Genomic DNA, 25,713 nt, shown 5'->3' with positions numbered 1-25,713 from the left:
GCGCAGAAAACTCAGCTGCCCCGCTTCTGGATGGCAGATTGCAGGAGCCACTTGGTACTACAAAAACAGCCCGACTTGGAACTGATGCCACCTTGGGTCTGGGAACCATGCTGCGTATCATGGATTTTCAGGAGCCAGCCGGCCACTCCCAGCCACAGGCCCCCAAACACAAACAACGGTGCTTTTCCCTGGAAAACAAAACTCGCCTGCCAACTTTTTGATGGCAGATTGTAGGAGCCACTTGGTACTATCAAACCAGCCCGACTTGGCACTGGTGCCACCATGGGTCTGGTAACCATCCTGCCTATCGAGCTTTTCAGGAGCCAGCCGGTCACTCCCAGCCATAGGCCCCCAGACACAAACCTCGGCCCGTTTCCCTGGCAAGGAAAACTCAGCTGCCCCGCATCTGGATGGCAAATTTCAGGATGGACTTGGTACTATCAAACAAGCCCGACTTGGCACTGGTGCCACCTTGGGTCTGGGAACCATCCTGCGTATCGTGGATTTTAAGGAGCCAGCCGGCCACTTCCAGCCACAGGCCCCCAAAAAAAAAAACATGGCCCTTTTCCTTGGCAAACAAAATTCACCTGCCCCGCTTCTGGATGGTCGATTGCAGGAGCCACTTGGTACTATCAAACAAGCTGTACTTGGCACTAGTGCCACCTTGGGTCTGGAAGCAATCAAGCGTATGGTTGATTTTCAGGAGCCAGCCGGCCACTCCCAGCCATAGGACCTCAAACACAAACCTCGGCCCATTTCTCCCGCGCAGAAAACTCAGCTGCCCCGCTTCTGGATGGCAGATTGCAGGAGCCACTTGGTACTACAAAAACAGCCCGACTTGGCACTGATGCCACCTTGGGTCTGGGAACCATGCTGCGTATCATGGATTTTCAGGAGCCAGCGGGCCACTCCCAGCCACAGGCCCCCAAACACAAACAACGGTGCTTTTCCCTGGAAAACAAAACTCGCCTGCCAACTTTTTGATGGCAGATTGTAGGAGCCACTTGGTACTATCAAACCAGCCCGACTTGGCACTGGTGCCACCATGGGTCTGGTAACCATCCTGCCTATCGAGCTTTTCAGGAGCCAGCCGGTCACTCCCAGCCATAGGCCCCCAGACACATACCTCGGCCCGTTTCCCTGGCAAACAAAACTCAGCTGCCTCGCTTCTGGATGGCAGACGGCAGGATCTACTTAGTACTATCAAACCAGCCCGACTTGGCACTGGTGCCACCTTGGCTCTGGGAACCATGCTGCGTATCATGGGTGTTCAGGAGCCAGCCGGCCACTCCCAGCCATAGGACCTCAAACACAAACCTCGGCCCATTTCTCCCGCAAAGAAAACTCAGCTGCCTTGCTTCTGGATGGCAGATTGCAGGAGCCACTTGGTACTATCAAACCAGCCGGACTTGGCACTGGTGCCACCTTGGTCTGGGAACCATCCTGCGTATCGTGGATTGTCAGGAGCCAGCCGACCACTCTCAGCCACAGACCCCAATCAAAAACAACGGCCCGTTTCCCTGGCAAACAAAACTCAGCTGCCCCGCTTCTGGATGGGAGATTGCAGGAGGCACTTGACACTGTCAACCCAGCCCTACTTGGCACTGGTGCCACATTGGCTCTGGGAACCATGCTGCGTATCATGGATTTTCAGGAGCCAGCCGGCCACTCCCAGCCACAGGCCCCCAAACACAAACCACAGCCCTTTCCTCTGGCAAACAAAACTCCGCTGCCCCACTTCTGAATGGCAAATTGCAGGACGCACTTGGTACTAGAAAAACAGCCCGAATTGGCACTGGTGCTTCCTTGGGTCTAGGAACGATCCTGCGTATCGAGCATTTCAAGGAGCCAGCCGGCCACTCCCAGCCATATGACCCCAAAAACAAACCACGGACCTTTTCTCTGGCAAACAAAAATCAGCAGCCCCTTTTCTGTTTGGCAGATTGCAGGAGCCACTTGGTACTATCAAACCAGCCCGACTTGGCACTGGTGCCACCTTGGATCTTGGAACCATCCTGCGTATCGTGGATTTTCAGGGGCCAGCCGGCCACTCTCAGCCATAGGCCCCCAAACACAAACCACAGCCCTTTCCTCAGGCAAACAAAACTCCGCTGCCCCACTTCTGGATGGCAGAAATCAGGAGCCACTTGGTACTATCAAACCAGCCCGACTTGGCACTGGTGCCACCTTTGCTCTGGGAACCATCCTGCGTATCGTGGATTGTCAGGAGCCAGCCGACCACTCCCAGCCATAGGCCCCCAAAAACAAACCATGGCCCTTTTCCTTGGCAAACAAAATTCACCTGCCCCGCTTCTGGATGGCAGATTGCAGGAGCCACTTGATACTATCAAACCAGCCCGACTTGGCACTGGTGCCACCTTGGGTCTGGGAACCATGCCGCGTATCATGGATTTTCAGGAGCCAGCCGGCCACTTTCTGCCATAGGAACTCAAATACAAACCATGGCTCATTTCTCTTGCAAACAAAACTCAACTGCCCCTCTTCTGGATGGCAAGTTGCAGGATGCACTTGGTACTACAAAAAAAGCCCGACTTGGCACTGGTGCCACCTTGGGTCTGAGAACCATCCTGCGTATCGAGCATTTTCAGGAGCACGCCGGCTACTCCCAGCCACAGGCCCCCAACAATAACCAAAGCTCTTTTTTCTGGCAAACAAAACTTAGCTGCCCCGCTTCTGGATGGCAGATTGCAGGAGCCACTTGGTACTATCAAACCAGCCCGACTTGGCACTGGTGCCACCTTTGCTCTGGGAACCATCCTGCGTATCGTGGATTCTAAGGAGCCAGCCAGCCACTCCCAGCCACAGGCCCCCAAACACAAACAACGGCCCGTTTCCCTGGCAAACAAATCTCAGCTGCCCCTCTTCTGGATGGCAAATTGCAGGATGCACTTGGTACTATCAAACAAGCCTGACTTGGCACTGGTGCCACCTTGGGTCTGGGAACCATCCTGCGTATCGTGGATTGTCAGGAGCCAGGCGGTTACTCCCAGCCATAGGCCCACAGACACAAACCTCGGCCCGTTTCCCTGGAAAGAAAACTCAGCTGCCCCGCTTCTGGATGGCAAATTGCAGGATGGACTTGGTACTATCAAACAAGCCCGACTTGGCACAGGTGCCACCTTGGGTCTGGGAACCATCCTGCGTATCGTGGATTTTAAGGAGCCAGCCGGCCACTTCCAGCCACAGGCCCCCCAAAAAAAAACATGGCCCTTTTCCTTGGCAAACAAAATTCACCTGCCCCGCTTCTGGATGGCCGATTGCAGGAGCCAATTTGTACTATCAAACAAGCTGTACTTGGCACTAGTGCCACCTTGGGTCTGGAAGCAATCATGCGTATGGTTGATTTTCAGGAGCCAGCCGGCCACTCCCAGCCATAGGACCTCAAACACAAACCTCGGCCCATTCCTCCCGCAAAGAAAACTCAGCTGCCCCACTTCTGGATGGCAGATTGCAGGAGCCACTTGGTACTATCAAACCAGCCCGACTTGGCACTGGTGACACCTTGGGTCTGGGAACCATCCTGCCTATCGTGGATTGTCAGGAGCCAGCCGACCACTCTTGGCCACAGACCCCAATCAAAAACAATGGCCCGTTTCCCTGGCAAACAAAACTCAGCTGCCCCGCTTCTGGATGGCAGATTGCAGGACGCACTTGGTACTACAAAAACAGCCCGACTTGGCACTGATGCCACCTTGGGTCTGGGAACCATGCTGCGTATCATGGATTTTCAGGAGCCAGCCGGCCACTCCCAGCCACAGGCCCCCAAACACAAACAACGGTGCTTTTCCCTGGAAAACAAAACTCGCCTGCCAACTTTTTGATGGCAGATTGTAGGAGCCACTTGGTACTATCAAACCAGCCCGACTTGGCACTGGTGCCACCATGGGTCTGGTAACCATCCTGCCTATCGAGCTTTTCAGGATCCAGCCGGTCACTCCCAGCCATAGGCCCCCAGACACATACCTCGGCCCGTTTCCCTGGCAAACAAAACTCAGCTGCCTCGCTTCTGGATGGCAGATGGCAGGATCTACTTAGTACTATCAAACCAGCCCGACTTGGCACTGGTGCCACCTTGGCTCTGGGAACCATGCTGCGTATCATGGGTGTTCAGGAGCCAGCCGGCCACTCCCAGCCATAGGACCTCAATCACAACCCTCGGCCCATTTCTCCCGCAAAGAAAACTCAGCTGCCTTGCTTCTGGATGGCAGATTGCAGGAGCCACTTGGTACTATCAAACCAGCCGGACTTGGCACTGGTGCCACCTTGGTCTGGGAACAATCCTGCGTATCGTGGATTGTCAGGAGCCAGCCGACCACTCTCAGCCACAGACCCCAATCAAAAACAATGGCCCGTTTCCCTGGCAAACAAAACTCAGCTGCCCCGCTTCTGGATGGCAGATTGCAGGAGGCACTTGACACTGTCAAACCAGCCCAAATTGGCACTGGTGCCACCTTGGCTCAGGGAACCATGCTGCGTGTCATGGATTTTCATGAGCCAGCCGGCCACTCCCATCCACAGTCCCCCAAACACAAACCACAGCCCTTTCCTCTGGGAAACAAAACTCCGCTGCCCCACTTCTGGATGGCAAATTGCAGGACGCACTTGGTACTAAAAAAACAGCCCAACTTGGCACTGGTGCTACCTTGGGTCTGGGAACGATCCTGCCTATCGAGCATTTCAAGGAGCCAGCCGGCCACTCCCAGCCATATGACCCCAAAAACAAACCACGGACCTTTTCTCTGGCAAACAAAAATCAGCTGCCCCTTTTCTGGTTGGCAGATTGCAGGAGCCACTTTGTACCATCAAACCAGCCCGACTTGGCACTGGTGCCACCTTGGATCTTGGAACCATCCTGCGTATCGTGGATTTTCAGGGGCCAGCCGGCCACTCTCAGCCATAGGCCCCCAAACACAAACCTCGGCCCATTTCCCTGGCAAAGAAAACTCAGCTGCCCCGCTTCTGGATGGCAGATTGCAGGACGCACTTGGTACTACAAAAACAGCCCGACTTGGCACTGATGCCACCTTGGGTCTGGGAACCATGCTGCGTATCATGGATTTTCAGGAGCCAGCCGGCCACTCCCAGCCACAGGCCCCCAAACACAAACAACGGTGCTTTTCCCTGGAAAACAAAACTCGCCTGCCAACTTTTTGATGGCAGATTGTAGGAGCCACTTGGTACTATCAAACCAGCCCGACTTGGCACTGGTGCCACCATGGGTCTGGTAACCATCCTGCCTATCGAGCTTTTCAGGAGCCAGCCGGTCACTCCCAGCCATAGGCCCCCAGACACATACCTCGGCCCGTTTCCCTGGCAAACAAAACTCAGCTGCCTCGCTTCTGGATGGCAGATGGCAGGATCTACTTAGTACTATACAACCAGCCCGACTTGGCACTGGTGCCACCTTCGCTCTGGGAACCATGCTGCGTATCATGGGTGTTCAGGAGCCAGCCGGCCACTCCCAGCCATAGGACCTCAATCACAAACCTCGGCCCATTTCTCCCGCAAAGAAAACTCAGCTGCCTTGCTTCTGGATGGCAGATTGCAGGAGCCACTTGGTACTATCAAACCAGCCGGACTTGGAACTGGTGCCACCTTGGTCTGGGAACCATCCTGCGTATCGTGGATTGTCAGGAGCCAGCCGACCACTCTCAGCCACAGACCCCAATCAAAAACAACGGCCCGTTTCCCTGGCAAACAAAACTCAGCTGCCCCGCTTCTGGATGGCAGATTGCAGGAGGCACTTGACACTGTCAACCCAGCCCGACTTGGCACTGGTGCCACCTTGGCTCTGGGAACCATGCTGCGTATCATGGATTTTCAGGAGCCAGCCGGCCACTCCCAGCCACAGGCCCCCAAACACAAACCACAGCCCTTTCCTCTGGCAAACAAAACTCCGCTGCCCCACTTCTGGATGGCAAATTGCAGGACGCACTTGGTACTACAAAAACAGCCCGACTTGGCACTGGTGCTACCTTGGGTCTGGGAACGATCCTGCGTATCGAGCATTTCATGGAGCCAGCCGGCAACTCCCAGCCCTATGACCCCAAAAACAAACCACGGACCCTTTCTCTGGCAAAAAAAAATCAGCTGCCCCTTTTATGTTTGGCAGATTGCAGGAGCCACTTTGTACCATCAAACCAGCCCGACTTGGCACTGGTGCCACCTTGGATCTTGGAACCATCCTGCGTATCGTGGATTTTCAGGGGCCAGCCGGCCACTCTCAGCCATAGGCCCCCAAACACAAACCTCGGCCCATTTCCCTGGCAAAGAAAACTCAGCTGCCCCGCTTCTGGATGGCAGATTGCAGGACGCACTTGGTACTACAAAAACAGCCCGACTTGGCACTGATGCCACCTTGGGTCTGGGAACCATGCTGCGTATCATGGATTTTCAGGAGCCAGCCGGCCACTCCCAGCCACAGGCCCCCAAACACAAACAACGGTGCTTTTCCCTGGAAAACAAAACTCGCCTGCCAACTTTTTGATGGCAGATTGTAGGAGCCACTTGGTACTATCAAACCAGCCCGACTTGGCACTGGTGCCACCATGGGTCTGGTAACCATCCTGCCTATCGAGCTTTTCAGGAGCCAGCCGGTCACTCCCAGCCATAGGCCCCCAGACACATACCTCGGCCCGTTTCCCTGGCAAACAAAACTCAGCTGCCTCGCTTCTGGATGGCAGATGGCAGGATCTACTTAGTACTATCAAACCAGCCCGACTTGGCACTGGTGCCACCTTGGCTCTGGGAACCATGCTGCGTATCATGGGTGTTCAGGAGCCAGCCGGCCACTCCCAGCCATAGGACCTCAATCACAAACCTCGGCCCATTTCTCCCGCAAAGAAAACTCAGCTGCCTTGCTTCTGGATGGCAGATTGCAGGAGCCACTTGGTACTATCAAACCAGCCGGACTTGGCACTGGTGCCACCTTGGTCTGGGAACCATCCTGCGTATCGTGGATTGTCAGGAGCCAGCCGACCACTCTCAGCCACAGACCCCAATCAAAAACAACGGCCCGTTTCCCTGGCAAACAAAACTCAGCTGCCCCGCTTCTGGATGGGAGATTGCAGGAGGCACTTGACACTGTCAAACCAGCCCGACTTGGCACTTGTGCCACCTTGGCTCGGGGAACCATGCTGCGTACCATGGATTTTCAGGAGCAAGCCGGCCACTCCCAGCCACAGGCCCCCAAGCACAAACCACAGCCCTTTCCTCTGGCAAACAAAACTCCGCTGCCCCACTTCTGGACGGCAGAAATCAGGAGCCACATGGTACTATCAAACCAGCCCGACTTGGCACTGGTGCCACCTTTGCTCTGGGAACCATCCTGCGTATCGTGGATTGTCAGGAGCCAGCCGACCACTCCCAGCCATAGGCCCCCAAAAACAAACCATGGCCCTTTTCCTTGGCAAACAAAATTCACCTGCCCCGCTTCTGGATGGCAGATTGCAGGAGCCACTTGATACTATCAAACTAGCCCGACTTGGCACTGGTGCCACCTTGGATCTGGGAACCATGCCGCGTATCATGGATTTTCTGGAGCCAGCCGGCCACTTTCTGCCATAGGAACTCAAATACAAACCATGGCCCATTTCTCTTGCAAACAAAACTCAACTGCCCCTCTTCTGGATGGCAAGTTGCAGGATGCACTTGGTACTACAAAAAAAGCCCGACTTGGCACTGGTTCCACCTTGGGTCTGAGAACCATCCTGCGTATCGAGCACTTTCAGGAGCCAGCCGGCTACTCCCAGCCACAGGCCCCCAACAATAACCAAAGCTCTTTTTTCTGGCAAACAAAACTTAGCTGACCCGCTTCTGGATGGCAGATTGCAGGAGCCACTTGGTACTATCAAACCAGCCCGACTTGGCACTGGTGCCACCTTTGCACTGGGAACCATCCTGCGTGTCGTGGATTCTAAGGAGCCAGCCAGCCACTCCCAGCCACAGGGCCCCAAACACAAAGAACGGCCCGTTTCCCTGGCAAACAAATCTCAGCTGCCCCTCTTCTGGATGGCAAATTGCAGGATGCACTTGGTACTATCAAACCAGCCCGACTTGGCACTGGTGCCACCTTGGGTCTGGGAACCATCCTGCGTATCGTGGATTGTCAGGAGCCAGGCGGTCACTCCCAGCCATAGGCCCCCAGACACAAACCTCGGCCCGTTTCCCTGGCAAGGAAAACTCAGCTGCCCCGCATCTGGATGGCAAATTTCAGGATGGACTTGGTACTATCAAACAAGCCCGACTTGGCACTGGTGCCACCTTGGGTCTGGGAACCATCCTGCGTATCGTGGATTTTCAGGAGCCAGCCGGCCACTCCCAGCCACAGGCCCCCAAAAAAAAAAACATGGCCCTTTTCCTTGGCAAACAAAATTCACCTGCCCCGCTTCTGGATGGCCGATTGCAGGAGCCACTTGGTACTATCAAACAAGCTGTACTTGGCACTAGTGCCACCTTGGGTCTGGAAGCAATCATGCGTATGGTTGATTTTCAGGAGCCAGCCGGCCACTCCCAGCCATAGGACCTCAAACACAAACCTCGGCCCATTTCTCCCGCAAAGAAAACTCAGCTGCCCCGCTTCTGGATGGCAGATTGCAGGACGCACTTGGTACTACAAAAACAGCCCGACTTGGCACTGATGCCACCTTGGGTCTGGGAACCATGCTGCGTATCATGGATTTTCAGGAGCCAGCCGGCCACTCCCAGCCACAGGCCCCCAAACACAAACAACGGTGCTTTTCCCTGGAAAACAAAACTCGCCTGCCAACTTTTTGATGGCAGATTGTAGGAGCCACTTGGTACTATCAAACCAGCCCGACTTGGCACTGGTGCCACTATGGGTCTGGTAACCATCCTGCCTATCGAGCTTTTCAGGAGCCAGCCGGTCACTCCCAGCCATAGGCCCCCAGACACATACCTCGGCCCGTTTCCCTGGCAAACAAAACTCAGCTGCCTCGCTTCTGGAAGGCAGATGGCAGGATCTACTTAGTACTATCAAACCAGCCCGACTTGGCACTGGTGCCACCTTCGCTCTGGGAACCATGCTGCGTATCATGGGTGTTCAGGAGCCAGCCGGCCACTCCCAGCCATAGGACCTCAATCACAAACCTCGGCCCATTTCTCCCGCAAAGAAAACTCAGCTGCCTTGCTTCTGGATGGCAGATTGCAGGAGCCACTTGGTACTATCAAACCAGCCGGACTTGGCACTGGTGCCACCTTGGTCTGGGAACCATCCTGCGTATCGTGGATTGTCAGGAGCCAGCCGACCACTCTCAGCCACAGACCCCAATCAAAAACAACGGCCCGTTTCCCTGGCAAACAAAACTCAGCTGCCCCGCTTCTGGATGGGAGATTGCAGGAGGCACTTGACACTGTCAACCCAGCCCGACTTGGCACTGGTGCCACCTTGGCTCGGGGAACCATGCTGCGTATCATGGATTTTCAGGAGCAAGCCGGCCACTCCCAGCCACAGGCCCCCAAACACAAACCACAGCCCTTTCCTCTGGGAAACAAAACTCCGCTGCCCCACTTCTGGATGGCAGAAATCAGGAGCCACTTGGTACTATCAAACCAGCCCGACTTGGCACTGGTGCCACCTTTGCTCTGGGAACCATCCTGCGTATCGTGGATTGTCAGGAGCCAGCCGACCACTCCCAGCCATAGGCCCCCAAAAACAAACCATGGCCCTTTTCCTTGGCAAACAAAATTCACCTGCCCCGCTTCTGGATGGCAGATTGCAGGAGCCACTTGATACTATCAAACTAGCCCGACTTGGCACTGGTGCCACCTTGGATCTGGGAACCATGCCGCGTATCATGGATTTTCTGGAGCCAGCCGGCCACTTTCTGCCATAGGAACTCAAATACAAACCATGGCCCATTTCTCTTGCAAACAAAACTCAACTGCCCCTCTTCTGGATGGCAAGTTGCAGGATGCACTTGGTACTACAAAAAAAGCCCGACTTGGCACTGGTTCCACCTTGGGTCTGAGAACCATCCTGCGTATCGAGCACTTTCAGGAGCCAGCCGGCTACTCCCAGCCACAGGCCCCCAACAATAACCAAAGCTCTTTTTTCTGGCAAACAAAACTTAGCTGACCCGCTTCTGGATGGCAGATTGCAGGAGCCACTTGGTACTATCAAACCAGCCCGACTTGGCACTGGTGCCACCTTTGCACTGGGAACCATCCTGCGTGTCGTGGATTCTAAGGAGCCAGCCAGCCACTCCCAGCAACAGGGCCCCAAACACAAAGAACGGCCCGTTTCCCTGGCAAACAAATCTCAGCTGCCCCTCTTCTGGATGGCAAATTGCAGGATGCACTTGGTACTATCAAACCAGCCCGACTTGGCACTGGTGCCACCTTGGGTCTGGGAACCATCCTGCGTATCGTGGATTGTCAGGAGCCAGGCGGTCACTCCCAGCCATAGGCCCCCAGACACAAACCTCGGCCCGTTTCCCTGGCAAGGAAAACTCAGCTGCCCCGCATCTGGATGGCAAATTTCAGGATGGACTTGGTACTATCAAACAAGCCCGACTTGGCACTGGTGCCACCTTGGGTCTGGGAACCATCCTGCGTATCGTGGATTTTAAGGAGCCAGCCGGCCACTTCCAGCCACAGGCCCCCAAAAAAAAAAACATGGCCCTTTTCCTTGGCAAACAAAATTCACCTGCCCCGCTTCTGGATGGCCGATTGCAGGAGCCACTTGGTACTATCAAACAAGCTGTACTTGGCACTAGTGCCACCTTGGGTCTGGAAGCAATCATGCGTATGGTTGATTTTCAGGAGCCAGCCGGCCACTCCCAGCCATAGGACCTCAAACACAAACCTCGGCCCATTTCTCCCGCAAAGAAAACTCAGCTGCCCCGCTTCTGGATGGCAGATTGCAGGAGCCACTTGGTACTACAAAAACAGCCCGACTTGGCACTGATGCCACCTTGGGTCTGGGAACCATGCTGCGTATCATGGATTTTCAGGAGCCAGCCGGCCACTCCCAGCCACAGGCCCCCAAACACAAACAACGGTGCTTTTCCCTGGAAAACAAAACTCGCCTGCCAACTTTTTGATGGCAGATTGTAGGAGCCACTTGGTACTATCAAACCAGCCCGACTTGGCACTGGTGCCACCATGGGTCTGGTAACCATCCTGCCTATCGAGCTTTTCAGGAGCCAGCCGGTCACTCCCAGCCATAGGCCCCCAGACACATACCTCGGCCCGTTTCCCTGGCAAACAAAACTCAGCTGCCTCGCTTCTGGATGGCAGACGGCAGGATCTACTTAGTACTATCAAACCAGCCCGACTTGGCACTGGTGCCACCTTGGCTCTGGGAACCATGCTGCGTATCATGGGTGTTCAGGAGCCAGCCGGCCACTCCCAGCCATAGGACCTCAATCACAAACCTCGGCCCATTTCTCCCGCAAAGAAAACTCAGCTGCCTTGCTTCTGGATGGCAGATTGCAGGAGCCACTTGGTACTATCAAACCAGCCGGACTTGGAACTGGTGCCACCTTGGTCTGGGAACCATCCTGCGTATCGTGGATTGTCAGGAGCCAGCTGACCACTCTCAGCCACAGACCCCAATCAAAAACAACGGCCCGTTTCCCTGGCAAACAAAACTCAGCTGCCCCGCTTCTGGATGGGAGATTGCAGGAGGCACTTGACACTGTCAACCCAGCCCTACTTGGCACTGGTGCCACCTTGGCGCTGGGAACCATGCTGCGTATCATGGATTTTCAGGAGCCAGCCGGCCACTCCCAGCCACAGGCCCCCAAACACAAACCACAGCCCTTTCCTCTGGCAAACAAAACTCCGCTGCCCCACTTCTGAATGGCAAATTGCAGGACGCACTTGGTACTACAAAAACAGCCCGACTTGGCACTGGTGCTACCTTGGGTCTAGGAACGATCCTGCGTATGGAGCATTTCAAGGAGCCAGCCGGCCACTCCCAGCCATATGACCCCAAAAACAAACCACGGACCTTTTCTCTGGCAAACAAAAATCAGCTGCCCCTTTTCTGTTTGGCAGATTGCAGGAGCCACTTTGTACCATCAAACCAGCCCGACTTGGCACTGGTGCCACCTTGGATCTTGGAACCATCCTGCGTATCGTGGATTTTCAGGGGCCAGCCGGCCACTCTCAGCCATAGGCCCCCAAACACAAACCTCGGCCCATTTCCCTGGCAAAGAAAACTCAGCTGCCCCGCTTCTGGATGGCAGATTGCAGGACGCACTTGGTACTACAAAAACAGCCCGACTTGGCACTGATGCCACCTTGGGTCTGGGAACCATGCTGCGTATCATGGATTTTCAGGAGCCAGCCGGCCACTCCCAGCCACAGGCCCCCAAACACAAACAACGGTGCTTTTCCCTGGAAAACAAAACTCGCCTGCCAACTTTTTGATGGCAGATTGTAGGAGCCACTTGGTACTATCAAACCAGCCCGACTTGGCACTGGTGCCACCATGGGTCTGGTAACCATCCTGCCTATCGAGCTTTTCAGGAGCCAGCCGGTCACTCCCAGCCATAGGCCCCCAGACACATACCTCGGCCCGTTTCCCTGGCAAACAAAACTCAGCTGCCTCGCTTCTGGATGGCAGATGGCAGGATCTACTTAGTACTATCAAACCAGCCCGACTTGGCACTGGTGCCACCTTCGCTCTGGGAACCATGCTGCGTATCATGGGTGTTCAGGAGCCAGCCGGCCACTCCCAGCCATAGGACCTCAATCACAAACCTCGGCCCATTTCTCCCGCAAAGAAAACTCAGCTGCCTTGCTTCTGGATGGCAGATTGCAGGAGCCACTTGGTACTATCAAACCAGCCGGACTTGGCACTGGTGCCACCTTGGTCTGGGAACCATCCTGCGTATCGTGGATTGTCAGGAGCCAGCCGACCACTCTCAGCCACAGACCCCAATCAAAAACAACGGCCCGTTTCCCTGGCAAACAAAACTCAGCTGCCCCGCTTCTGGATGGGAGATTGCAGGAGGCACTTGACACTGTCAACCCAGCCCGACTTGGCACTGGTGCCACCTTGGCTCTGGGAACCATGCTGCGTATCATGGATTTTCAGGAGCAAGCCGGCCACTCCCAGCCACAGGCCCCCAAACACAAACCACAGCCATTTCCTCTGGCAAATAAAACTCCGCTGCCCCACTTCTGAATGGCAAATTGCAGGACGCACTTGGTACTACAAAAACAGCCCGACTTGGCACTGGTGCTACCTTGGGTCTAGGAACGATCCTGCGTATCGAGCATTTCAAGGAGCCAGCCGGCCACTCCCAGCCATATGACCCCAAAAACAAACCACGGACTATTTCTCTGGAAAACAAAAATCAGCTGCCCCTTTTCTGTTTGGCAGATTGCAGGAGCCACTTTGTACCATCAAACCAGCCCGACTTGGCACTGGTGCCACCTTGGATCTTGGAACCATCCTGCGTATCGTGGATTTTCAGGGGCCAGCCGGCCACTCTCAGCCATAGGCCCCCAAACACAAACCTCGGCCCATTTCCCTGGCAAAGAAAACTCAGCTGCCCCGCTTCTGGATGGCAGATTGCAGGACGCACTTGGTACTACAAAAACAGCCCGACTTGGCACTGATGCCACCTTGGGTCTGGGAACCATGCTGCGTATCATGGATTTTCAGGAGCCAGCCGGCCACTCCCAGCCACAGGCCCCCAAACACAAACAACGGTGCTTTTCCCTGGAAAACAAAACTCGCCTGCCAACTTTTTGATGGCAGATTGTAGGAGCCACTTGGTACTATCAAACCAGCCCGACTTGGCACTGGTGCCGCCATGGGTCTGGTAACCATCCTGCCTATCGAGCTTTTCAGGAGCCAGCCGGTCACTCCCAGCCATAGGCCCCCAGACACATACCTCGGCCCGTTTCCCTGGCAAACAAAACTCAGCTGCCTCGCTTCTGGATGGCAGATGGCAGGATCTACTTAGTACTATCAAACCAGCCCGACTTGGCACTGGTGCCACCTTGGCTCTGGGAACCATGCTGCGTATCATGGGTGTTCAGGAGCCAGCCGGCCACTCCCAGCCATAGGACCTCAATCACAACCCTCGGCCCATTTCTCCCGCAAAGAAAGCTCAGCTGCCTTGCTTCTGGATGGCAGATTGCAGGAGCCACTTGGTACTATCAAACCAGCCGGACTTGGCACTGGTGCCACCTTGGTCTGGGAACAATCCTGCGTATCGTGGATTGTCAGGAGCCAGCCGACCACTCTCAGCCACAGACCCCAATCAAAAACAACGGCCCGTTTCCCTGGCAAACAAAACTCAGCTGCCCCGCTTCTGGATGGCAGATTGAAGGAGGCACTTGACACTGTCAAACCAGCCCGACTTGACACTGGTGCCACCTTTGCTCTGGGAACCATCCTGCGTATCGTGGATTGTCAGGAGCCAGCCGACCACTCCCAGCCATAGGCCCCCAAAAACAAACCATGGCCCTTTTCCTTGGCAAACAAAATTCACCTGCCCCCCTTCTGGATGGCAGATTGCAGGAGCCACTTGATACTATCAAACCAGCCCGACTTGGCACTGGTGCCACCTTGGGTCTGGGAACCATGCCGCGTATCATGGATTTTCAGGAGCCAGCCGGCCACTTTCTGCCATAGGAACTCAAATACAAACCATGGCTCATTTCTCTTGCAAACAAAACTCAACTGCCCCTCTTCTGGATGGCAAGTTGCAGGATGCACTTGGTACTACAAAAAAAGCCCGACTTGGCACTGGTGCCACCTTGGGTCTGAGAACCATCCTGCGTATCGAGCATTTTCAGGAGCCAGCCGGCTACTCCCAGCCACAGGCCCCCAACAATAACCAAAGCTCTTTTTTCTGGCAAACAAAACTTAGCTGCCCCGCTTCTGGATGGCAGATTGCAGGAGCCTCTTGGTACTATCAAACCAGCCCGACTTGGCACTGGTGCCACCTTTGCTCTGGGAACCATCCTGCGTATCGTGGATTCTAAGGAGCCAGCCAGCCACTCCCAGCCACAGGCCCCCAAACACAAACAACGGCCCGTTTCCCTGGCAAACAAATCTCAGCTGCCCCTCTTCTGGATGGCAAATTGCAGGATGCACTTGGTACTATCAAACAAGCCTGACTTGGCACTGGTGCCACCTTGGGTCTGGGAACCATCCTGCGTATCGTGGATTGTCAGGAGCCAGGCGGTTACTCCCAGCCATAGGCCCACAGACACAAACCTCGGCCCGTTTCCCTGGCAAAGAAAACTTAGCTGCCCCGCTTCTGGATGGCAAATTGCAGGATGGACTTGGTACTATCAAACAAGCCCGACTTGGCACTGGTGCCACCTTGAGTCTGGGAACCATCCTGCGTATCGTGGATTTTAAGGAGCCAGCCGGCCACTTCCAGCCACAGGCCCCCCAAAAAAAAACATGGCCCTTTTCCTTGGCAAACAAAATTCACCTGCCCCGCTTCTGGATGGCCGATTGCAGGAGCCACTTGGTACTATCAAACAAGCTGTACTTGGCACTAGTGCCACCTTGGGTCTGGAAGCAATCATGCGTATGGTTGATTTTCAGGAGCCAGCCGGCCACTCCCAGCCATAGGACCTCAAACACAAACCTCGGCCCATTCCTCCCGCAAAGAAAACTCAGCTGCCCCTCTTCTGGATGGCAGATTGCAGGAGCCACTTGGTACTATCAAACCAGCCCGACTTGGCACTGGTGCCACCTTGGGTCTGGGAACCATCCTGCCTATCGTGGATTGTCAGGAGCCAGCCGACCACTCTTGGCCACAGACCCCAATCAAAAACAATGGCCCGTTTCCCTGGCAAACAAAACTCAGCTGCCCCGCTTCTGGATGGCAGATTGCAGGACGCACTTGGTACTACAAAAACAGCCCGACTTGGCACTGATGCCACCTTGGGTCTGGGAACCATGCTGCGTATCATGGATTTTCAGGAGCCAGCCGGCCACTCCCAGCCACAGGCCCCCAAACACAAACAACGGTGCTTTTCCCTGGAAAACAAAACTCGCCTGCCAACTTTTTGATGGCAGATTGTAGGAGCCACTTGGTACTATCAAACCAGCCCGACTTGGCACTGGTGCCACCATGGGTCTGGTAACCATCCTGCCTATCGAGCTTTTCAGGATCCAGCCGGTCACTCCCAGCCATAGGCCCCCAGACACATACCTCGGCCCGTTTCCCTGGCAAACAAAACTCAGCTGCCTCGCTTCTGGATGGCAGATGGCAGGATCTACTTAGTACTATCAAACCAGCCCGACTTGGCACTGGTGCCACCTTGGCTCTGGGAACCATGCTGCGTATCATGGGTGTTCAGGAGCCAACCGGCCACTCCCAGCCATAGGACCTCAATCACAACCCTCGGCCCATTTCTCCCGCAAAGAAAACTCAGCTGCCTTGCTTCTGGATGGCAGATTGCAGGAGCCACTTGGTACTATCAAACCAGCCCGACTTGGCACTGGTGCCACCTTGGTCTGGGAACAATCCTGCGTATCGTGGATTGTCAGGAGCCAGCCGACCACTCTCAGCCACAGACCCCAATCAAAAACAACGGCCCGTTTCCCTGGCAAACAAAACTCAGCTGCCCCGCTTCTGGATGGCAGATTGAAGGAGGCACTTGACACTGTCAAACCAGCCCGACTTGACACTGGTGCCACCTTTGCTCTGGGAACCATCCTGCGTATCGTGGATTGTCAGGAGCCAGCCGACCACTCCCAGCCATAGGCCCCCAAAAACAAACCATGGCCCTTTTCCTTGGCAAACAAAATTCACCTGCCCCGCTTCTGGATGGCAGATTGCAGGAGCCACTTGATACTATCAAACCAGCCCGACTTGGCATGGGTGCCACCTTGGGTCTGGGAACCATGCCGCGTATCATGGATTTTCAGGAGCCAGCCGGCCACTTTCTGCCATAGGAACTCAAATACAAACCATGGCTCATTTCTCTTGCAAACAAAACTCAACTGCCCCTCTTCTGGATGGCAAGTTGCAGGATGCACTTGGTACTACAAAAAAAGCCCGACTTGGCACTGGTGCCACCTTGGGTCTGAGAACCTTCCTGCGTATCGAGCATTTTCAGGAGCCAGCCGGCTACTCCCAGCCACAGGCCCCCAACAATAACCAAAGCTCTTTTTTCTGGCAAACAAAACTTAGCTGCCCCGCTTCTGGATGGCAGATTGCAGGAGCCACTTGGTACTATCAAACCAGCCCGACTTGGCACTGGTGCCACCTTTGCTCTGGGAACCATCCTGCGTATCGTGGATTCTAAGGAGCCAGCCAGCCACTCCCAGCCACAGGCACCCAAACACAAACAACGGCCCGTTTCCCTGGCAAACAAATCTCAACTGCCCCTCTTCTGGATGGCAAATTGCAGGATGCACTTGGTACTATCAAACAAGCCTGACTTGGCACTGGTGCCACCTTGGGTCTGGGAACCATCCTGCGTATCGTGGATTGTCAGGAGCCAGGCGGTTACTCCCAGCCATAGGCCCACAGACACAAACCTCGGCCCGTTTCCCTGGCAAAGAAAACTCAGCTGCCCCGCTTCTGGATGGCAAATTGCAGGATGGACTTGGTACTATCAAACAAGCCCGACTTGGCACTGGTGCCACCTTGAGTCTGGGAACCATCCTGCGTATCGTAGATTTTAAGGAGCCAGCCGGCCACTTCCAGCCACAGGCCCCCCAAAAAAAAACATGGCCCTTTTCCTTGGCAAACAAAATTCACCTGCCCCGCTTCTGGATGGCCGATTGCAGGAGCCACTTGGTACTATCAAACAAGCTGTACTTGGCACTAGTGCCACCTTGGGTCTGGAAGCAATCATGCGTATGGTTGATTTTCAGGAGCCAGCCGGCCACTCCCAGCCATAGGACCTCAATCACAAACCTCGGCCCATTTCTCCCGCAAAGAAAACTCAGCTGCCCCTCTTCTGGATGGCAGATTGCAGGAGCCACTTGGTACTATCAAACCAGCCCGACTTGGCACTGGTGCCACCTTGGGTCTGGGAACCATCCTGCCTATCGTGGATTGTCAGGAGCCAGCCGACCACTCTTGGCCACAGACCCCAATCAAAAACAATGGCCCGTTTCCCTGGCAAAAAAACTCAGCTGCCCCGCTTCTGGATGGCAGATTGCAGGACGCACTTGGTACTACAAAAACAGCCCGACTTGGCACTGATGCCACCTTGGGTCTGGGAACCATGCTGCGTATCATGGATTTTCAGGAGCCAGCCGGCCACTCCCAGCCACAGGCCCCAAACACAAACAACTGTGCTTTTCCCTGGAAAACAAAACTCGCCTGCCAACTTTTTGATGGCAGATTGTAGGAGCCACTTGGTACTATCAAACCAGCCCGACTTGGCACTGGTGCCACCATGGGTCTGGTAACCATCCTGCCTATCGAGCTTTTCAGGATCCAGCCGGTCACTCCCAGCCATAGGCCCCCAGACACATACCTCGGCCCGTTTCCCTGGCAAACAAAACTCAGCTGCCTCGCTTCTGGATGGCAGATGGAAGGATCTACTTAGTACTATCAAACCAGCCCGACTTGGCACTGGTGCCACCTTGGCTCTGGGAACCATGCTGCGTATCATGGGTGTTCAGGAGCCAGCCGGCCACTCCCAGCCATAGGACCTCAATCACAAACCTCGGCCCATTTCTCCCGCAAAGAAAACTCAGCTGCCTTGCTTCTGGATGGCAGATTGCAGGAGCCACTTGGTACTATCTAACCAGCCGGACTTGGCACTGGTGCCACCTTGGTCTGGGAACAATCCTGCGTATCGTGGATTGTCAGGAGCCAGCCGACCACTCTCAGCCACAGACCCCAATCAAAAACAACGGCCCGTTTCCCTGGCAAACAAAACTCAGCTGCCCCGCTTCTGGATGGCAGATTGAAGGAGGCACTTGACACTGTCAAACCAGCCCGACTTGACACTGGTGCCACCTTTGCTCTGGGAACCATCCTGCGTATCGTGGATTGTCAGGAGCCAGCCGACCACTCCCAGCCATAGGCCCCCAAAAACAAACCATGGCCCTTTTCCTTGGCAAACAAAATTCACCTGCCCCGCTTCTGGATGGCAGATTGCAGGAGCCACTTGATACTATCAAACCAGCCCGACTTGGCACTGGTGCCACCTTGGGTCTGGGAACCATGCCGCGTATCATGGATTTTCAGGAGCCAGCCGGCCACTTTCTGCCATAGGAACTCAAATACAAACCATGGCTCATTACTCTTGCAAACAAAACTCAGCTGCCCCTCTTCTGGATGGCAAGTTGCAGGATGCACTTGGTACTACAAAAAAAGCCCGACTTGGCACTGGTGCCACCTTGGGTCTGAGAACCATCCTGCGTATCGAGCATTTTCAGGAGCCAGCCGGCTACTCCCAGCCACAGGCCCCCAACAATAACCAAAGCTCTTTTTTCTGGCAAACAAAACTTAGCTGCCCCGCTTCTGGATGGCAGATTGCAGGAGCCACTTGGTACTATCAAACCAGCCCGACTTGGCACTGGTGCCACCTTTGCTCTGGGAACCATCCTGCGTATCGTGGATTCTAAGGAGCCAGCCAGCCACTCCCAGCCACAGGCCCCCAAACACAAACAACGGCCCGTTTCCCTGGCAAACAAATCTCAGCTGCCCCTCTTCTGGATGGCAAATTGCAGGATGCACTTGGTACTATCAAACAAGCCTGACTTGGCACTGGTGCCACCTTGGGTCTGGGAACCATCCTACGTATCGTGGATTGTCAGGAGCCAGGCAGTTACTCCCAGCCATAGGCCCACAGACACAAACCTCGGCCCGTTTCCCTGGCAAAGAAAACTCAGCTGCCCCGCTTCTGGATGGCAAATTGCAGGATGGACTTGGTACTATCAAACAAGCCTGACTTGGCACTGGTGCCACCTTGAGTCTGGGAACCATGCTGCGTATCGTGGATTTTAAGGAGCCAGCCGGCCACTTCCAGCCACAGGCCCCCCAAAAAAAAACATGGCCCTTTTCCTTGGCAAACAAAATTCACCTGCCCCGCTTCTGGATGGCCGATTGCAGGAGCCACTTGGTACTATCAAACAAGCTGTACTTGGCACTAGTGCCACCTTGGGTCTGGAAGCAATCATGCGTATGGTTGATTTTCAGGAGCCAGCCGGCCACTCCCAGCCATAAGACCTCAAACACAAACCTCGGCCCATTTCTCCCGCAAAGAAAACTCAGCTGCCCCTCTTCTGGATGGCAGATTGCAGGAGCCACTTGGTACTATCAAACCAGCCCGACTTGGCACTGGTGCCACCTTGGGTCTGGGAACCATCCTGCCTATCGTGGATTGTCAGGAGCCAGCCGACCACTCTTGGCCACAGACCCCAATCAAAAACAATGGCCCGTTTCCCTGGCAAACAAAACTCAGCTGCCCCGCTTCTGGATGGCAGATTGCAGGACGCACTTGACACTGTCAAACCAGCCCAAATTGGCACTGGTGCCACCTTGGCTCTGGGAACCATGCTGCGTATCATGAATTTTCAGGAGCCAGCTGGCCACTCTCAACCATAGGCCCTCAAACACAAACCACAGCCCTTTCCTCTGGCAAAAGAACTCCGCTGCCCCACTTCTGGATGGCAAATTGCAGGACGCACTTGGTACTACAAAAACAGCCCGACTTGGCACTGGTGCTACCTTGGGTCTGGGAACGATCCTGCGTATCGAGCATTTCAAGGATCCAGCCGGCCACTCCCAGCCATATGACCCCAAAAACAAACCACGGACCCTTTCTCTGGCAAACAAAAATCAGCTGCCCCTTTTCTGTTTGGCAGATTGCAGGAGCCACTTTGTACCATCAAACCAGCCCGACTTGGCACTGGTGCCACCTTGGATCTTGGAACCATCCTGCGTATCGTGGATTTTCAGGGGCCAGCCGGCCACTCCCAGCCACAGGCCCCCAAACACAAACAACGGTGCTTTTCCCTGGAAAACAAAACTCACCTGCCAACTTTTTGATGGCAGATTGCAGGAGCCACTTGGTACTATCAAACCAGCCCGACTTGGCACTGGTGCCACCATGGGTCTGGTAACCATCCTGCATATCGTGCTTTTCAGGAGCCAGCCGGTCACTCCCAGCCATAGGCCCCCAGACACAAACCTCGGCCCGTTTCCCTGGCAAACAAAACTCAGCTGCCCCGCTTCTGGATGGGAGATTGCAGGAGCAACTTGGTACTATCAAACCAGCCCGACTTGGCACTGGTGCCACCTTCGCTCTGGGAACCATGCTGCGTATCATGGGTTTTCAGGAGCCAGCCGGCCACTCCCAGCCATAGGACCTCAAACACAAACCTCGGCCTATTTCTCCCGCAAAGAAAACTCAGCTGCCTTGCTTCTGGATGGCAGATTGCAGGAGCCACTTGGTACTATCAAACCAGCCGGACTTGGCACTGGTGCCACCTTGGTCTGGGAACCATCCTGCGTATCGTGTATTGTCAAGAGCCAGCTGACCACTCTCAGCCACAGACCCCAATCAAAAACAACGGCCCGTTTCCCTGGCAAACAAAACTCAGCTGCCCCGCTTCTGGATGGGAGATTGCAGGAGCCACTTGGTACTATCAAACCAGCCGGACTTGGCACTGGTGCCACCTTGGCTCTGGGAACCATGCTGCGTATCCTGGATTTTCAGGAGCCAGCCGGCCACTCCTAGCCACAGGCCCCCAAACACAAACCACAGCCCTTTCCTCTGGCAAACAAAACTCAGCTGCCCCACTTCTGGATGGCAGAAATCAGGAGCCACTTGGCACTATCAAACCAGCCCGACTTGGCACTGATGCCACCTTTGCTCTGGGAACCATCTTGCGTATCGTGGATTGTCCGGAGCCAGCCGACCACTCCTAGCCATAGGCCCCCAAAAACAAACCATGGCCCTTTTCCTTGGCAAAAAAAATTCACCTGTCCCGCTTCTGGATGGCAGATTGCAGGAGCCACTTGATACTATCAAACCAGCCCGACTTGGCATGGGTGCCACCTTGGGTCTGGGAACCATGCCGCGTATCATGGATTTTCAGGAGCCAGCCGGCCACTTTCTGCCATAGGAACTCAAATACAAACCATGGCCCATTTCTCTTGCAAACAAAACTCAGCTGCCCCTCTTCTGGGTGGCAAGTTGCAGGATGCACTTGGTACTACAAAAAAAGCCCGACTTGGCACTGGTGCCACCTTGGGTCTGAGAACCATCCTGCGTATCGAGCATTTTCAGGAGCCAGTCGACCACTCTCGGCCACAGACCCCAATCTAAAACAACGGCCCGTTTCCCTGGCAAACAAAACTCAGCTGCCCCGCTTCAGGATGGGAGATTGAAGGAGGCACTTGACACTGTCAAACCAGCCCGACTTGGCACTGGTGCCACCTTGGGTCTGGGAACCATGCTGCGTATCATGGATTTTCAGGAGCAAGCCGGCCACTCCCAGCCACAGGCCCCCAACAATAACCAAAGGTCTTTTTTCTGGCAAACAAAACTTAGCTTCCCCGCTTCTGGATGGCAGATTGCAGGAGCCACTTGGTACTATCAAACCAGCCCGACTTGGCACTGTGTTGAAAACGAAGGGAAGCCAATCCACCTTGTCGTTGATCAGCATTGACTCTAATTCATTGAATTAATCAACCACTTTATATAACAGTGGTAATTAACTTCATGCAGCTTGCAAAATCCAAGCTCACTAGAGGTTAACAGCGAAAACTCTAACCTCTCCTTTTGTTTTACCATACTCATGATTGTTTATTGAAAACAGGGCCAGCGCTCCCACTGTGATATGAAAGCCAAGTATTGGAGAGTGCTTTTGTTACTTCTTTAGAAGTTTAGAATATGCCGAAAAGATGCTAGCTGGGGACTTGCAATTAATGAATTATTTGCTCTAAGTAGGTCAAATGACATTAGCTTTCAAAAAGGAAAAGTAGTCTTATTCCACGTGCCAATTCTAAAGTAGATTAATAAGCCTTAAGCAGAAGATGGATGTGAAGAGGGATATGACATGAAAGGTTAAGCAACACTGCTGACAGCAAAAGGCTTACCTGCTGCAGATACAGGAGACAAAATACTATTTTGACACAAACATTGCTATTCAGACGACAGTAAAATTCTGAGTGACAGCAAAATTTACTCAGTCATGACAGTAAAATTTGCTCACATCAAAATGTGCTAATCAATTCTTAGTGTAAGCTAAGCACCTTAAGCAAAGGGTAGTTCAAGCGTAACTGGTATTTGATGGCAAAAAAGGCAACTTGGCCTGCGTTTCTCACTTCTACTCCATTCAAAAGCTTACTCTGTCTCAGATTCCTTCGGAGGGATACCAACGCAAGCCGCGAAACTGCAAGAAAATGATGATTGAAAGAAAGATAGATTAGAAAAATGGAATAATGGTTCATGTTCTTTTCCTTCCAACTGCTTTGTTTGCCCTTTTAAATTTTTGAAGTCCTTTCTGGTGTCACCATGGTTGCACTGCAGCAAGTGTTCGGCTGTAAGCTGTCCATATTGCCAGCTTCTGGACTGCCTTCAGAAATTTCCCACTGGTTTTTTATAGAAATCACAAGCAGTAGAGATGACAAAGACTGCAGAAACCTTCTCATCTCCTTCTAGAGCAAGACCATGTCTTTCAGCCACTCTTAACTAGACAACTTTCATCAGTCATGAGGGAGTCTCATGTTCAAGAGCTAAGCAGTGACCGCTGTAAATGACAAAAAGCAGACTGAAATTCTCTTGGGACTCCAGCAGAGAGCAATGAAGGAGGTTGAATTCACCTTCTTGGGAAGTTCTAAAATGCACGTTAACTTGAGCACAGGAGCTAAGCCATTGTAACCTGTGTTGAGTATGTCTGCGTAGACAGAGTTTCCATCACTGCAGAAGCAATGTTATTTAACCCACGTTATCATCTCTAGCTGCTAAGCTGCACTTCTTGCAAAGTATCTGCAACGTATTTTACAGGGTGGGCTTTTATGTGTAATCCCTGAGTAACAGTGCAAAGAGAAGTACTTGGGGTGTGGGGTGGGGGGGGAACCGCAACTCTTAGGTTTTTCAAATAATGGTTCCATTTGAAAGTCAAAAAAGATGTCAAACCTTTCTTTCCTTCAAACCTTTCTTTCCTAGAAAGGTATTACCAGCACAAACTGTCCCAGAATTTATGACCCGTAACTGTACCGTGGACGCTCTTTCTCTGGACTATTCCTTAAGAAACAAAGTCCTCACTAGAAATAAAACAAAATTAGCCAAAGTATTGGCCTGGGTTAGTTCCAAGGCTCTGTACTAAAGGCCAAACACGTGTAATAATAGTAACGAGTGGACTAAAAGTTAAATCAATAGAGCATTACTCAGTTCAAAGACATCTTGTGTCCTAATGTTCTCACAGAAGACTGTGAGAAAAACCTGTCTATTTTTGTGGGTTTCTTTTATCCATTTAGCTGTACCTTCTACTTCTCTCCACTGTCTGAGAACATTGATGATAAGGTTGGATGACCTCATGTCAACTTGTAGAAGTAAAGAAAGAGAAGCCAGTAAAGAAAGGCAAATTTGTTAATTGCAGGTGGAAAGAGGGAGGCCAACAAAAGAAAACAAAAGAACAGTAATAATGAAATGCTCCCCTGTCTTCTGTGAAAAGTAAAGGCACAGACAAGAAAGAACAAGTGCAAACTTCTCACTAGAGAAACGCACTTGATCTGACTCAAGTATTTTGCGGTACATTTCTTGCTGTTTCTCATGCCAAACATATTAACCATTGAAGGTGTCGCTTTCCTCTTTCTGGAATACAGCTAGGAAGATTGCTGTGTCATTGCTGACAAGCTGCTATTCTCAGAGGTGTCCAGCTGAAAGTCCTAGATCAATTGATTTGCTCTGTCACTTTGATATGGCATGACTTACAGTTGCAGCACCTGAACTTGCCAGCCCTACAATTCTTTGCCCCTTGAATGCTTAGATAGGCTCCTTGGAAACTGGCATTTGTAAGGACATGAAACTATGCAGAATTTGCACCGTGAGATGATGCCAAATGAGTCACGCCAGCGGATTAACTAGGGCATGCAAGGCAGAGAGAGGGAAATGACAGCACAAGAAGAGAGTACACAAGAAGAGAGTACAACCTCCTTTTTTCTGAAACACTGTAGAGATCAAACTGAACACAAATCCTCCTAGGGGTAGTTCTTGCAAAAGACTAAGAGTTCTTTTTGTGTTCACAGGCCTGGAATATTTAGCTTTGGATCACGGCAAAATGCAGATGACAAAACGAGGTCTTGAAGTCACATCCAGTATGAAGCAGTATGAAAGAGGAAAGCAGCTGAGAGCGTCAACCCTGCTAAGTAGTCTCAGTATTCTTCTTGACATTAGCAGAAATTTGAAATGAGTCTCTGAAAATGACAAAGGAGGCAGAAGAAAAGGGAGCAATGACTCCTCTGGCATAGTGTTTCCTAACAGGGATCTTCAAAATGGAAAGGTTGTATCATCCTTTCAACTGAAGGAAGGTATGAAAACAACAGGAAGGAAATGGCATCAAATACTCTGGGCAGTGTACTTCTAGACAGAAAGGCCACTGATGGAAAACCAACTCAACTGGAACAATGCAGCAGCATTGTACTAAAGCCAGAAATGTCCAGCATTTCGCCCTCTGCCATTCCATTCAGATGCACACAGCAGCTCTGCAACATTCCTACTGATCATCTCCTTGGCAAACTGGGAGTGAGGGTTCGTGGTGATGCA

The sequence above is a fragment of the Melospiza melodia genome (assembly GCF_035770615.1).
Source record: "Melospiza melodia melodia isolate bMelMel2 chromosome W unlocalized genomic scaffold, bMelMel2.pri SUPER_W_unloc_1, whole genome shotgun sequence".
Lineage (NCBI taxonomy): Eukaryota > Metazoa > Chordata > Aves > Passeriformes > Passerellidae > Melospiza > Melospiza melodia.
Note: the sequence above shows the minus strand (reverse complement) of the source record.